Below are 17,707 nucleotides of genomic sequence, written 5' to 3' on the forward strand. Positions count from 1 at the left end.
GACATGAGCCCTGGACTAGATACTGTGGCTTCAACATTGCTGCCGACTAGGAGGCACATCTTTACACTGAGCCTGAAACTTACCCTCGCACTCAAATCAGAATTAAACCCAAATTCTCTCCGTAACCGTATCATATGCATAGGCTTTCCCTCACAAGAAAACCTAACCCTAGCCCAGGCCCCTTTAACTGACCCCACACCATCAGCATTGGCGTCTGTCATTCCTCCCCATAAAACTAAAGCTCATTCTGGCCATTGCCCTCACATCAGAGTCGGGTCGGAACCCTGTCACTCAATCAGCCCCATACACCTTAACTTACAACTAATTCCAGCCCTAGCCCTGGCGTCAGTATCCGACACTTCAGCTTTAGCATTAGTGTCAACCAAACATCACCTTAAAATGAAAATCAATCTTAGACTCGCCCTCACATCAGAGATGGATCCGCATCTAACGGGAACCCTATATCACCCATACTCCTTATCAAACACCTCAAACTAACCCTAGACCCGATCCATGGACCAGAGATTTCGCCTTCACCATTGATATGACCTATGACTCCCACAACCCTGTGACTCGACATCACACTCGCCCTGACATCAAAATTACACCCTAATTATGTCCATAACCATATCTTCTGCATAGACTTTACCTTAATGAATACCCTACCCCTAAACAAGATCCCTTAAGCTGGATCCTCAGCGTCAGCATTGATGTCACCAATGCCACACCATGATGATCAAGATCAATCTGTCCTTCGCCCTCACATCAGAGTAGGATCCAAAATCGAGCCGTATCCACGTAAACCCCATACCCTTTAACGATTACATAACCCTAACCCTAGTGCAGACCTGTTTCCTGAAACTCCACCATCACCTTGGATATCACCCTTGCCTCACTGTAATCCTGGATCCATAATCGCATAGTCTCCCTAACGTAAGAGAAGGAACCTATGTCTAAACGAAACAATACCATTCCTCTACAGCTTCCCCAAAACCTAACCCTAACCCTAGCCCTGGCCCGAGGTCCTGACACCTCACCTTGACCACTGACGTCACCCATGCCTCACCATAACCCTGATCCACCATCTTGCACTCCCCGTCATATCAGACCCAGAACCTAAATCTTTCCATAATGCTAATGTATCCGGAAACCAGAGAGAACACAAAATTTTAACCCTAGCACTGAGTCCTGGGCCTATACTCAAAACGACACCATTGACACCACCCAGGGACCTCCTCAACACTGAACCGCAATTTCACACTCGCACTCACATCAGAGCTGGACCCTACCCTTAATCCTAAAATTATCCTTTCTGTAGAACAGAACGACCCACTAATCCAAACCCTAGCCATGACTCTTGGACCTGTCCATTAACCGTAAACATTGGCATGACCCACCATTCACCGTAATCCTGAACCTCAATCTCGCACTTGCCCTCACATCAGAGACAAGCCCTAAGTCTGTCCATACCCCTATCGTTCCTGTACACCTCACAGAGCACAATACCCTAACTCTAGCCCTGGCCACTTTACCTGAGCCGACACCATCAGCTTCAATGTCTGTCATGCCGTACCGTAAACATGAAGCTCAATCTGGCCATCGCCCAACATCAGAGTCAGATGCTAACTCTAAATATAACTCTATGTTACTGTAAATCTTACTGACCACCTAACCCTAACCCTAGGACCGAGCCCTGGACTAGATTCTTTGCCTTCAACATTGATGCCAACTAGGAGACACATCTTTACCCTGAGCCTCAATCGCACCATCGCACTCACATCAGAATTGAACAAAAATTCTCTCCATAAACGTATCATATGCATAGACATTCCCTTAGAGGAAACCCTAACCCTAGCCCAGGCCCCTTTAACTGAATTGCCACCATCAGCATTGACGTCTGTCATTCCTCCCCATAAAACTGAAGCTCATTCTGCCCATTGCCCTCACATCAGAGTCAGATCAGAACTCTAACTTTCATTCAATCAGCCCCATACACCTTAACTTACAACTAACGCCAGCCCTAGCCCTTTCGTCAGGATCTCACACTTCACCTTAAGCATTAATGTCATCCACACCTCACCTTAAAACTTAAACTCAATCTTCCACTCGCACTCCCATCGTAGACGGATCCGAATCTAACTGTAACCCTATCTCACCCATACTCCGTATCAAACATCTCAACCTAACCCTAGACCCGATCCATGGACCAGATATTTCGCCTTCACCATTGATATCAACTATGACTCCCTCAACCCTGTGACTCGACCTCACACTCGCTCTGACATCAAAATTTCACCCTAATTATATCCATAACCATATCTTCTGCACAGACTTTACCTTACAGAAAACCCTACAACTAACCAAGGTCCCTTAACCTGGACACTCAGCATCAGCATTGACGTCACCTATGTCACACCATGATGATCAAGATCAATCTGGCCATCGCCCTCACATCAGAGTAGGATTCAAAATTGAGCCATATCCACGTAAACCCCATACCCTTTTACGATTACATAACACTAACCCAAGCGCGGACCTGTGGCCTGAAACTCCAAAATCACCATGGATACCACAATTGCCTCACTGTAATCCTGGAACTGAATCTCACATTCGCCCTAACGTAAGAGAAGGACCCTTTGTCTAAATGTAACAGTACCCTCTCTCTACAACTAACGAAAAACCTAACCCTAAGCCTAGCCCTGGCCAGTGGTCCTGACAGCTCACCTGGAACATTGACGTCACCCATGCCTCACCATAACCCTGTTCCAACATCTTGCACTCCCCGTCACATCAGACCAAGAACCTAACTCTTTCCGTAATGCTAATGTCTCTGGAAACCAGAGAGAACAAAAAATTTTAACCCTAGCACTGAATCCTGGGCCTATCCACAAAACGTTAACATCAACAACTCCAAGGGCCCTCCTCAACACTGAAACGCAATTTCAGAGTCGCACTCACATCAGAGCTGGACCCTAACCCTAATCCTTAACTTATCCTTTCTGAAGAACCGAATGACCCACGAATCTCAACCCTAGCCATGACTCTTTACCTGTCCTTTCAACGTAACCACTGGCATCAGGCATGCTTCACCGTAATCCTGAACCACAATCTCGAACTTGCCCTCACATCAGAGACCAGCCCTAAGACTGTCCTTCACCCTATCCTTCCTGTACACCTCACAGAACACAATACCCTATCTCTAACCCTGGCCACTTTACCTAAACGTTGCCATCAGCTTCAACGTCTGTCGTGCCGCAAAGTAAACCTGAAGCTCAGTCTGGCCATCTCCCTCACATCAGTGTCAGATGCGAACTCTAAATGCAACTCTATGTTCCTGTAAATCTTACTGAACACCTAAGCCTAACCCTAGACACGAGCCCTGGACTAGATACTCTGGCTTCAACATTGCTGCCGACTAGGAGGCACATCTTCACACTGAGCATGAAACTTACCCTCGCACTCAAATCAGAATTAAACCCAAATTCTCTCTGTAACCGTATCATATGCATAGGCTTTCCCTCACAGGAAAACCTAACCCTAGCCCAGGCCCCTTTAACTGACCCCACACCATCAGCATTGGCGTCTGTCATTCCTCCCCATAAAACTAAAGCTCATTCTGGCCATTGCCCTCACATCAGAGTCGGATCAGAACCCTGTCACTCAATCAGCCACATACACCTTAACTTACAACTAATTCCAGCCCTAGCCCTGGCGTCAGTATCCGACACTTCAGCTTTAGCATTAGTGTCAACCAAACATCACCTTAAAATGAAAATCAATCTTAGACTCGCCCTCACATCAGAGATGGATCCGAATCTAACGGTTACCCTATATCACCCATACTCCTTTTCAAACACCTCAATCTAACCCTAGACCCGATCCATGGACCAGAGATTTCGCCTTCACCATTGATATCACCTATGACTCCCTCAACCCTGTGACTCGACCTCACACTCGCCCTGACATCAAAATTACACCCTAATTATGTCCATAACCATATCTTCTGCATAGACTTTACCTTACTGAATACCCTACCCCTAAACAAGATCCCTTAAGCTGGATCCTCAGCGTCAGCATTGATGTCACCAATGCCACACCATGATGATCAAGATCAATCTGTCCTTCGCCCTCACATCAGAGTAGGATCCAAAATCGAGCCGTATCCACTTAAACCCCATCCCCTTTAACGATTACATAACCCTAACCCTAGTGCGGACCTGTTTCCTGAAACTCCACCATCACCTTGGATATCACCCTTGCCTCACTGTAATCCTGGAACCATAATCGCATAGTCTCCCTAACGTAAGAGAAGGAACCTATGTCTAAACGAAACAATACCATTCCTCTACAGCTTCCCCAAAACCTAACCCTAACCCTAGCCCTGGCCCGAGGTCCTGACACCTCACCTTGACCACTGACGTCACCCATGCCTCACCATAAACCTGATCCACCATCTTGCACTCCCCGTCATATCAGACCCAGAACCTAAATCTTTCCATAATGCTAATGTATCTGGAAACCAGAGAGAACACAAAATTTTAACCCTAGCACTGAGTCCTGGGCCTATACTCACAACGACACCATTGACATCACCCAGGGACCTCCTCAACACTGAACCGCAATTTCACACTCGCACTCACATCAGAGCTGGACCCTACCCTTAATCCTAAAATTATCCTTTCTGTAGAACAGAAGGACCCACTAATCCAAACCCTAGCCACGACTCTTGGACCTGTCCATTAACCGTAAACATTGGCATGACCCAACATTCACCGTAATCCTGAACCTCAATCTCGCACTTGCCCTCACATCAGAGACAAGCCCTAAGTCTGTCCATACCCCTATCGTTATTGTACACCTCACAGAGCACAATACCCTAACTCTAGCCCTGGCCACTTTACCTGAGCCGACACCATCAGCTTCAATGTCTGTCATGCCGTACCGTAAACATGAAGCTCAATCTGCCATCGTCCTAACATCGGAGTCAGATGCTAACTCTAAATATAACTCTATGTTACTGTAAATCTTACTGACCACCTAACCCTAACCCTAGGACCGAGCCCTGGACTAGATTCTCTGCCTTCAACATTGATGCCAACTAGGAGACACATCTTTACCCTGAGCCTCAATCGCACCATCGCACTCACATCAGAATTGAACAAAAATTCTCTCCATAAACGTATCATATGCATAGACATTCCCTTAGAGGAAACCCTAACCCTAGCCCAGGCCCCTTTAACTGAATTGCCACCATCAGCATTGACGTCTGTCATTCCTCCCCATAAAACTGAAGCTCATTCTGCCCATTGCCCTCACATCAGAGTCAGATCAGAACTCTAACTTTCATTCAATCAGCCCCATACACCTTAACTTACAACTAACGCCAGCCCTAGCCCTTTCGTCAGGATCTCACACTTCACCTTAAGCATTAATGTCATCCACACCTCACCTTAAAACTTAAACTCAATCTTCCACTCGCACTCACATCGTAGACGGATCCGAATCTAACTGTAACCATATCTCACCCATAGTCCGTATCAAACATCTCAACCTAACCCTAGACCCGATCCATGGACCAGATATTTCGCCTTCACCATTGATATCAACTATGACTCCCTCAACCCTGTGACTCGACCTCACACTCGCTCTGACATCAAAATTACACCCTAATTATATCCATAACCATATCTTCTGCACAGACTTTACCTTACAGAAAACCCTACAACTAACCAAGGTCCCTTAACCTGGACACTCAGCATCAGCATTGACGTCACCTATGTCACACCATGATGATCAAGATCAATCTGGCCATCGCCCTCACATCAGAGTAGGATTCAAAATTGAGCCATATCCACGTAAACCCCATACCCTTTTACGATTACATAACACTAACCCAAGCGCGGACCTGTGGCCTGAAACTCCAAAATCACCATGGATACCACAATTGCCTCACTGTAATCCTGGAACTGAATCTCACATTCGCCCTAACGTAAGAGAAGGACCCTTTGTCTAAATGTAACAGTACCCTCTCTCTACAACTAACGAAAAACCTAACCCTAAGCCTAGCCCTGGCCAGTGGTCCTGACAGCTCACCTGGAACATTGACGTCACCCATGCCTCACCATAACCCTGTTCCAACATCTTGCACTCCCCGTCACATCAGACCAAGATCCTAACTCTTTCCGTAATGCTAATGTCTCTGGAAACCAGAGAGAACAAAAAATTTTAACCCTAGCACTGAATCCTGGGCCTATCCACAAAACGTTAACATCAACAACTCCAAGGGCCCTCCTCAACACTGAAACGCAATTTCAGAGTCGCACTCACATCAGAGCTGGACCCTAACCCTAATCCTTAACTTATCCTTTCTGAAGAACCGAATGACCCACGAATCTCAACCCTAGCCATGACTCTTTACCTGTCCTTTCAACGTAACCACTGGCATCAGGCATGCTTCTCCGTAATCCTGAACCACAATCTCGAACTTGCCCTCACATCAGAGACCAGCCCTAAGACTGTCCTTCACCCTATCCTTCCTGTACACCTCACAGAACACAATACCCTATCTCTAACCCTGGCCACTTTACCTAAACGTTGCCATCAGCTTCAACGTCTGTCGTGCCGCAAAGTAAACCTGAAGCTCAGTCTGGCCATCTCCCTCACATCAGTGTCAGATGCGAACTCTAAATGCAACTCTATGTTCCTGTAAATCTTACTGAACACCTAAGCCTAACCCTAGACACGAGCCCTGGACTAGATACTCTGGCTTCAACATTGCTGCCGACTAGGAGGCACATCTTCACACTGAGCATGAAACTTACCCTCGCACTCAAATCAGAATTAAACCCAAATTCTCTCTGTAACCGTATCATATGCATAGGCTTTCCCTCACAGGAAAACCTAACCCTAGCCCAGGCCCCTTTAACTGACCCCACACCATCAGCATTGGCGTCTGTCATTCCTCCCCATAAAACTAAAGCTCATTCTGGCCATTGCCCTCACATCAGAGTCGGATCAGAACCCTGTCACTCAATCAGCCACATACACCTTAACTTACAACTAATTCCAGCCCTAGCCCTGGCGTCAGTATCCGACACTTCAGCTTTAGCATTAGTGTCAACCAAACATCACCTTAAAATGAAAATCAATCTTAGACTCGCCCTCACATCAGAGATGGATCCGAATCTAACGGTTACCCTATATCACCCATACTCCTTTTCAAACACCTCAAACTAACCCTAGACCCGATCCATGGACCAGAGATTTCGCCTTCACCATTGATATCACCTATGACTCCCTCAACCCTGTGACTCGACCTCACACTCGCCCTGACATCAAAATTACACCCTAATTATGTCCATAACCATATCTTCTGCATAGACTTTACCTTACTGAATACCCTACCCCTAAACAAGATCCCTTAAGCTGGATCCTCAGCGTCAGCATTGATGTCACCAATGCCACACCATGATGATCAAGATCAATCTGTCCTTCGCCCTCACATCAGAGTAGGATCCAAAATCGAGCCGTATCCACTTAAACCCCATACCCTTTAACGATTACATAACCCTAACCCTAGTGCGGACCTGTTTCCTGAAACTCCACCATCACCTTGGATATCACCCTTGCCTCACTGTAATCCTGGAACCATAATCGCATAGTCTCCCTAACGTAAGAGAAGGAACCTATGTCTAAACGAAACAATACCATTCCTCTACAGCTTCCCCAAAACCTAACCCTAACCCTAGCCCTGGCCCGAGGTCCTGACACCTCACCTTGACCACTGACGTCACCCATGCCTCACCATAAACCTGATCCACCATCTTGCACTCCCCGTCATATCAGACCCAGAACCTAAATCTTTCCATAATGCTAATGTATCTGGAAACCAGAGAGAACACAAAATTTTAACCCTAGCACTGAGTCCTGGGCCTATACTCACAACGACACCATTGACATCACCCAGGGACCTCCTCAACACTGAACCGCAATTTCACACTCGCACTCACATCAGAGCTTTACCCTACCCTTAATCCTAAAATTATCCTTTCTGTAGAACAGAAGGACCCACTAATCCAAACCCTAGCCACGACTCTTGGACCTGTCCATTAACCGTAAACATTGGCATGACCCAACATTCACCGTAATCCTGAACCTCAATCTCGCACTTGCCCTCACATCAGAGACAAGCCCTAAGTCTGTCCATACCCCTATCGTTCCTGTACACCTCACAGAGCACAATACCCTAACTCTAGCCCTGGCCACTTTACCTGAGCCGACACCATCAGCTTCAATGTCTGTCATGCCGTACCGTAAACATGAAGCTCAATCTGCCATCGTCCTAACATCGGAGTCAGATGCTAACTCTAAATATAACTCTATGTTACTGTAAATCTTACTGACCACCTAACCCTAACCCTAGGACCGAGCCCTGGACTAGATTCTCTGCCTTCAACATTGATGCCAACTAGGAGACACATCTTTACCCTGAGCCTCAATCGCACCATCGCACTCACATCAGAATTGAACAAAAATTCTCTCCATAAACGTATCATATGCATAGACATTCCCTTAGAGGAAACCCTAACCCTAGCCCAGGCCCCTTTAACTGAATTGCCACCATCAGCATTGACGTCTGTCATTCCTCCCCATAAAACTGAAGCTCATTCTGCCCATTGCCCTCACATCAGAGTCAGATCAGAACTCTAACTTTCATTCAATCAGCCCCATACACCTTAACTTACAACTAACGCCAGCCCTAGCCCTTTCGTCAGGATCTCACACTTCACCTTAAGCATTAATGTCATCCACACCTCACCTTAAAACTTAAACTCAATCTTCCACTCGCACTCACATCGTAGACGGATCCGAATCTAACTGTAACCATATCTCACCCATAGTCCGTATCAAACATCTCAACCTAACCCTAGACCCGATCCATGGACCAGATATTTCGCCTTCACCATTGATATCAACTATGACTCCCTCAACCCTGTGACTCGACCTCACACTCGCTCTGACATCAAAATTACACCCTAATTATATCCATAACCATATCTTCTGCACAGACTTTACCTTACAGAAAACCCTACAACTAACCAAGGTCCCTTAACCTGGACACTCAGCATCAGCATTGACGTCACCTATGTCACACCATGATGATCAAGATCAATCTGGCCATCGCCCTCACATCAGAGTAGGATTCAAAATTGAGCCATATCCACGTAAACCCCATACCCTTTTACGATTACATAACACTAACCCAAGCGCGGACCTGTGGCCTGAAACTCCAAAATCACCATGGATACCACAATTGCCTCACTGTAATCCTGGAACTGAATCTCACATTCGCCCTAACGTAAGAGAAGGACCCTTTGTCTAAATGTAACAGTACCCTCTCTCTACAACTAACGAAAAACCTAACCCTAAGCCTAGCCCTGGCCAGTGGTCCTGACAGCTCACCTGGAACATTGACGTCACCCATGCCTCACCATAACCCTGTTCCAACATCTTGCACTCCCCGTCACATCAGACCAAGATCCTAACTCTTTCCGTAATGCTAATGTCTCTGGAAACCAGAGAGAACAAAAAATTTTAACCCTAGCACTGAATCCTGGGCCTATCCACAAAACGTTAACATCAACAACTCCAAGGGCCCTCCTCAACACTGAAACGCAATTTCAGAGTCGCACTCACATCAGAGCTGGACCCTAACCCTAATCCTTAACTTATCCTTTCTGAAGAACCGAATGACCCACGAATCTCAACCCTAGCCATGACTCTTTACCTGTCCTTTCAACGTAACCACTGGCATCAGGCATGCTTCTCCGTAATCCTGAACCACAATCTCGAACTTGCCCTCACATCAGAGACCAGCCCTAAGACTGTCCTTCACCCTATCCTTCCTGTACACCTCACAGAACACAATACCCTATCTCTAACCCTGGCCACTTTACCTAAACGTTGCCATCAGCTTCAACGTCTGTCGTGCCGCAAAGTAAACCTGAAGCTCAGTCTGGCCATCTCCCTCACATCAGTGTCAGATGCGAACTCTAAATGCAACTCTATGTTCCTGTAAATCTTACTGAACACCTAAGCCTAACCCTAGACACGAGCCCTGGACTAGATACTCTGGCTTCAACATTGCTGCCGACTAGGAGGCACATCTTCACACTGAGCATGAAACTTACCCTCGCACTCAAATCAGAATTAAACCCAAATTCTCTCTGTAACCGTATCATATGCATAGGCTTTCCCTCACAGGAAAACCTAACCCTAGCCCAGGCCCCTTTAACTGACCCCACACCATCAGCATTGGCGTCTGTCATTCCTCCCCATAAAACTAAAGCTCATTCTGGCCATTGCCCTCACATCAGAGTCGGATCAGAACCCTGTCACTCAATCAGCCACATACACCTTAACTTACAACTAATTCCAGCCCTAGCCCTGGCGTCAGTATCCGACACTTCAGCTTTAGCATTAGTGTCAACCAAACATCACCTTAAAATGAAAATCAATCTTAGACTCGCCCTCACATCAGAGATGGATCCGAATCTAACGGTTACCCTATATCACCCATACTCCTTTTCAAACACCTCAAACTAACCCTAGACCCGATCCATGGACCAGAGATTTCGCCTTCACCATTGATATCACCTATGACTCCCTCAACCCTGTGACTCGACCTCACACTCGCCCTGACATCAAAATTACACCCTAATTATGTCCATAACCATATCTTCTGCATAGACTTTACCTTACTGAATACCCTACCCCTAAACAAGATCCCTTAAGCTGGATCCTCAGCGTCAGCATTGATGTCACCAATGCCACACCATGATGATCAAGATCAATCTGTCCTTCGCCCTCACATCAGAGTAGGATCCAAAATCGAGCCGTATCCACTTAAACCCCATACCCTTTAACGATTACATAACCCTAACCCTAGTGCGGACCTGTTTCCTGAAACTCCACCATCACCTTGGATATCACCCTTGCCTCACTGTAATCCTGGAACCATAATCGCATAGTCTCCCTAACGTAAGAGAAGGAACCTATGTCTAAACGAAACAATACCATTCCTCTACAGCTTCCCCAAAACCTAACCCTAACCCTAGCCCTGGCCCGAGGTCCTGACACCTCACCTTGACCACTGACGTCACCCATGCCTCACCATAAACCTGATCCACCATCTTGCACTCCCCGTCATATCAGACCCAGAACCTAAATCTTTCCATAATGCTAATGTATCTGGAAACCAGAGAGAACACAAAATTTTAACCCTAGCACTGAGTCCTGGGCCTATACTCACAACGACACCATTGACATCACCCAGGGACCTCCTCAACACTGAACCGCAATTTCACACTCGCACTCACATCAGAGCTTTACCCTACCCTTAATCCTAAAATTATCCTTTCTGTAGAACAGAAGGACCCACTAATCCAAACCCTAGCCACGACTCTTGGACCTGTCCATTAACCGTAAACATTGGCATGACCCAACATTCACCGTAATCCTGAACCTCAATCTCGCACTTGCCCTCACATCAGAGACAAGCCCTAAGTCTGTCCATACCCCTATCGTTCCTGTACACCTCACAGAGCACAATACCCTAACTCTAGCCCTGGCCACTTTACCTGAGCCGACACCATCAGCTTCAATGTCTGTCATGCCGTACCGTAAACATGAAGCTCAATCTGCCATCGTCCTAACATCGGAGTCAGATGCTAACTCTAAATATAACTCTATGTTACTGTAAATCTTACTGACCACCTAACCCTAACCCTAGGACCGAGCCCTGGACTAGATTCTCTGCCTTCAACATTGATGCCAACTAGGAGACACATCTTTACCCTGAGCCTCAATCGCACCATCGCACTCACATCAGAATTGAACAAAAATTCTCTCCATAAACGTATCATATGCATAGACATTCCCTTAGAGGAAACCCTAACCCTAGCCCAGGCCCCTTTAACTGAATTGCCACCATCAGCATTGACGTCTGTCATTCCTCCCCATAAAACTGAAGCTCATTCTGCCCATTGCCCTCACATCAGAGTCAGATCAGAACTCTAACTTTCATTCAATCAGCCCCATACACCTTAACTTACAACTAACGCCAGCCCTAGCCCTTTCGTCAGGATCTCACACTTCACCTTAAGCATTAATGTCATCCACACCTCACCTTAAAACTTAAACTCAATCTTCCACTCGCACTCACATCGTAGACGGATCCGAATCTAACTGTAACCATATCTCACCCATAGTCCGTATCAAACATCTCAACCTAACCCTAGACCCGATCCATGGACCAGATATTTCGCCTTCACCATTGATATCAACTATGACTCCCTCAACCCTGTGACTCGACCTCACACTCGCTCTGACATCAAAATTACACCCTAATTATATCCATAACCATATCTTCTGCACAGACTTTACCTTACAGAAAACCCTACAACTAACCAAGGTCCCTTAACCTGGACACTCAGCATCAGCATTGACGTCACCTATGTCACACCATGATGATCAAGATCAATCTGGCCATCGCCCTCACATCAGAGTAGGATTCAAAATTGAGCCATATCCACGTAAACCCCATACCCTTTTACGATTACATAACACTAACCCAAGCGCGGCCCTGTGGCCTGAAACTCCAAAATCACCATGGATACCACAATTGCCTCACTGTAATCCTGGAACTGAATCTCACATTCGCCCTAACGTAAGAGAAGGACCCTTTGTCTAAATGTAACAGTACCCTCTCTCTACAACTAACGAAAAACCTAACCCTAAGCCTAGCCCTGGCCAGTGGTCCTGACAGCTCACCTGGAACATTGACGTCACCCATGCCTCACCATAACCCTGTTCCAACATCTTGCACTCCCCGTCACATCAGACCAAGATCCTAACTCTTTCCGTAATGCTAATGTCTCTGGAAACCAGAGAGAACAAAAAATTTTAACCCTAGCACTGAATCCTGGGCCTATCCACAAAACGTTAACATCAACAACTCCAAGGGCCCTCCTCAACACTGAAACGCAATTTCAGAGTCGCACTCACATCAGAGCTGGACCCTAACCCTAATCCTTAACTTATCCTTTCTGAAGAACCGAATGACCCACGAATCTCAACCCTAGCCATGACTCTTTACCTGTCCTTTCAACGTAACCACTGGCATCAGGCATGCTTCACCGTAATCCTGAACCACAATCTCGAACTTGCCCTCACATCAGAGACCAGCCCTAAGACTGTCCTTCACCCTATCCTTCCTGTACACCTCACAGAACACAATACCCTATCTCTAACCCTGGCCACTTTACCTAAACGTTGCCATCAGCTTCAACGTCTGTCGTGCCGCAAAGTAAACCTGAAGCTCAGTCTGGCCATCTCCCTCACATCAGTGTCAGATGCGAACTCTAAATGCAACTCTATGTTCCTGTAAATCTTACTGAACACCTAAGCCTAACCCTAGACACGAGCCCTGGACTAGATACTCTGGCTTCAACATTGCTGCCGACTAGGAGGCACATCTTCACACTGAGCATGAAACTTACCCTCGCACTCAAATCAGAATTAAACCCAAATTCTCTCTGTAACCGTATCATATGCATAGGCTTTCCCTCACAGGAAAACCTAACCCTAGCCCAGGCCCCTTTAACTGACCCCACACCATCAGCATTGGCGTCTGTCATTCCTCCCCATAAAACTAAAGCTCATTCTGGCCATTGCCCTCACATCAGAGTCGGATCAGAACCCTGTCACTCAATCAGCCACATACACCTTAACTTACAACTAATTCCAGCCCTAGCCCTGGCGTCAGTATCCGACACTTCAGCTTTAGCATTAGTGTCAACCAAACATCACCTTAAAATGAAAATCAATCTTAGACTCGCCCTCACATCAGAGATGGATCCGAATCTAACGGTTACCCTATATCACCCATACTCCTTTTCAAACACCTCAAACTAACCCTAGACCCGATCCATGGACCAGAGATTTCGCCTTCACCATTGATATCACCTATGACTCCCTCAACCCTGTGACTCGACCTCACACTCGCCCTGACATCAAAATTACACCCTAATTATGTCCATAACCATATCTTCTGCATAGACTTTACCTTACTGAATACCCTACCCCTAAACAAGATCCCTTAAGCTGGATCCTCAGCGTCAGCATTGATGTCACCAATGCCACACCATGATGATCAAGATCAATCTGTCCTTCGCCCTCACATCAGAGTAGGATCCAAAATCGAGCCGTATCCACTTAAACCCCATACCCTTTAACGATTACATAACCCTAACCCTAGTGCGGACCTGTTTCCTGAAACTCCACCATCACCTTGGATATCACCCTTGCCTCACTGTAATCCTGGAACCATAATCGCATAGTCTCCCTAACGTAAGAGAAGGAACCTATGTCTAAACGAAACAATACCATTCCTCTACAGCTTCCCCAAAACCTAACCCTAACCCTAGCCCTGGCCCGAGGTCCTGACACCTCACCTTGACCACTGACGTCACCCATGCCTCACCATAAACCTGATCCACCATCTTGCACTCCCCGTCATATCAGACCCAGAACCTAAATCTTTCCATAATGCTAATGTATCTGGAAACCAGAGAGAACACAAAATTTTAACCCTAGCACTGAGTCCTGGGCCTATACTCACAACGACACCATTGACATCACCCAGGGACCTCCTCAACACTGAACCGCAATTTCACACTCGCACTCACATCAGAGCTTTACCCTACCCTTAATCCTAAAATTATCCTTTCTGTAGAACAGAAGGACCCACTAATCCAAACCCTAGCCACGACTCTTGGACCTGTCCATTAACCGTAAACATTGGCATGACCCAACATTCACCGTAATCCTGAACCTCAATCTCGCACTTGCCCTCACATCAGAGACAAGCCCTAAGTCTGTCCATACCCCTATCGTTCCTGTACACCTCACAGAGCACAATACCCTAACTCTAGCCCTGGCCACTTTACCTGAGCCGACACCATCAGCTTCAATGTCTGTCATGCCGTACCGTAAACATGAAGCTCAATCTGCCATCGTCCTAACATCGGAGTCAGATGCTAACTCTAAATATAACTCTATGTTACTGTAAATCTTACTGACCACCTAACCCTAACCCTAGGACCGAGCCCTGGACTAGATTCTCTGCCTTCAACATTGATGCCAACTAGGAGACACATCTTTACCCTGAGCCTCAATCGCACCATCGCACTCACATCAGAATTGAACAAAAATTCTCTCCATAAACGTATCATATGCATAGACATTCCCTTAGAGGAAACCCTAACCCTAGCCCAGGCCCCTTTAACTGAATTGCCACCATCAGCATTGACGTCTGTCATTCCTCCCCATAAAACTGAAGCTCATTCTGCCCATTGCCCTCACATCAGAGTCAGATCAGAACTCTAACTTTCATTCAATCAGCCCCATACACCTTAACTTACAACTAACGCCAGCCCTAGCCCTTTCGTCAGGATCTCACACTTCACCTTAAGCATTAATGTCATCCACACCTCACCTTAAAACTTAAACTCAATCTTCCACTCGCACTCACATCGTAGACGGATCCGAATCTAACTGTAACCATATCTCACCCATAGTCCGTATCAAACATCTCAACCTAACCCTAGACCCGATCCATGGACCAGATATTTCGCCTTCACCATTGATATCAACTATGACTCCCTCAACCCTGTGACTCGACCTCACACTCGCTCTGACATCAAAATTACACCCTAATTATATCCATAACCATATCTTCTGCACAGACTTTACCTTACAGAAAACCCTACAACTAACCAAGGTCCCTTAACCTGGACACTCAGCATCAGCATTGACGTCACCTATGTCACACCATGATGATCAAGATCAATCTGGCCATCGCCCTCACATCAGAGTAGGATTCAAAATTGAGCCATATCCACGTAAACCCCATACCCTTTTACGATTACATAACACTAACCCAAGCGCGGACCTGTGGCCTGAAACTCCAAAATCACCATGGATACCACAATTGCCTCACTGTAATCCTGGAACTGAATCTCACATTCGCCCTAACGTAAGAGAAGGACCCTTTGTCTAAATGTAACAGTACCCTCTCTCTACAACTAACGAAAAACCTAACCCTAAGCCTAGCCCTGGCCAGTGGTCCTGACAGCTCACCTGGAACATTGACGTCACCCATGCCTCACCATAACCCTGTTCCAACATCTTGCACTCTCCGTCACATCAGACCAAGATCCTAACTCTTTCCGTAATGCTAATGTCTCTGGAAACCAGAGAGAACAAAAAATTTTAACCCTAGCACTGAATCCTGGGCCTATCCACAAAACGTTAACATCAACAACTCCAAGGGCCCTCCTCAACACTGAAACGCAATTTCAGAGTCGCACTCACATCAGAGCTGGACCCTAACCCTAATCCTTAACTTATCCTTTCTGAAGAACCGAATGACCCACGAATCTCAACCCTAGCCATGACTCTTTACCTGTCCTTTCAACGTAACCACTGGCATCAGGCATGCTTCACCGTAATCCTGAACCACAATCTCGAACTTGCCCTCACATCAGAGACCAGCCCTAAGACTGTCCTTCACCCTATCCTTCCTGTACACCTCACAGAACACAATACCCTATCTCTAACCCTGGCCACTTTACCTAAACGTTGCCATCAGCTTCAACGTCTGTCGTGCCGCAAAGTAAACCTGAAGCTCAGTCTGGCCATCTCCCTCACATCAGTGTCAGATGCGAACTCTAAAGGCAACTCTATGTTCCTGTAAATCTTACTGAACACGTAAGCCTAACCCTAGACACGAGCCCTGGACTAGATACTCTGGCTTCAACATTGCTGCCGACTAGGAGGCACATCTTCACACTGAGCATGAAACTTACCCTCGCACTCAAATCAGAATTAAACCCAAATTCTCTCTGTAACCGTAACATATGCATAGGCTTTCCCTCACAGGAAAACCTAACCCTAGCCCAGGCCCCTTTAACTGACCCCACACCATCAGCATTGGCGTCTGTCACTCCTCCCCATAAAACTAAAGCTCATTCTGGCCATTGCCCTCACATCAGAGTCGGATCAGAACCCTGTCACTCAATCAGCCACATACACCTTAACTTACAACTAATTCCAGCCCTAGCCCTGGCGTCAGTATCCGACACTTCAGCTTTAGCATTAGTGTCAACCAAACATCACCTTAAAATGAAAATCAATCTTAGACTCGCCCTCACATCAGAGATGGATCCGAATCTAACGGTTACCCTATATCACCCATACTCCTTTTCAAACACCTCAAACTAACCCTAGACCCGATCCATGGACCAGAGATTTCGCCTTCACCATTGATATCACCTATGACTCCCTCAACCCTGTGACTCGACCTCACACTCGCCCTGACATCAAAATTACACCCTAATTATGTCCATAACCATATCTTCTGCATAGACTTTACCTTACTGAATACCCTACCCCTAAACAAGATCCCTTAAGCTGGATCCTCAGCGTCAGCATTGATGTCACCAATGCCACACCATGATGATCAAGATCAATCTGTCCTTCGCCCTCACATCAGAGTAGGATCCAAAATCGAGCCGTATCCACTTAAACCCCATACCCTTTAACGATTACATAACCCTAACCCTAGTGCGGACCTGTTTCCTGAAAC

Source organism: Manis pentadactyla, chromosome 1 (assembly GCF_030020395.1).
Source record: "Manis pentadactyla isolate mManPen7 chromosome 1, mManPen7.hap1, whole genome shotgun sequence".
NCBI lineage: Eukaryota > Metazoa > Chordata > Mammalia > Pholidota > Manidae > Manis > Manis pentadactyla.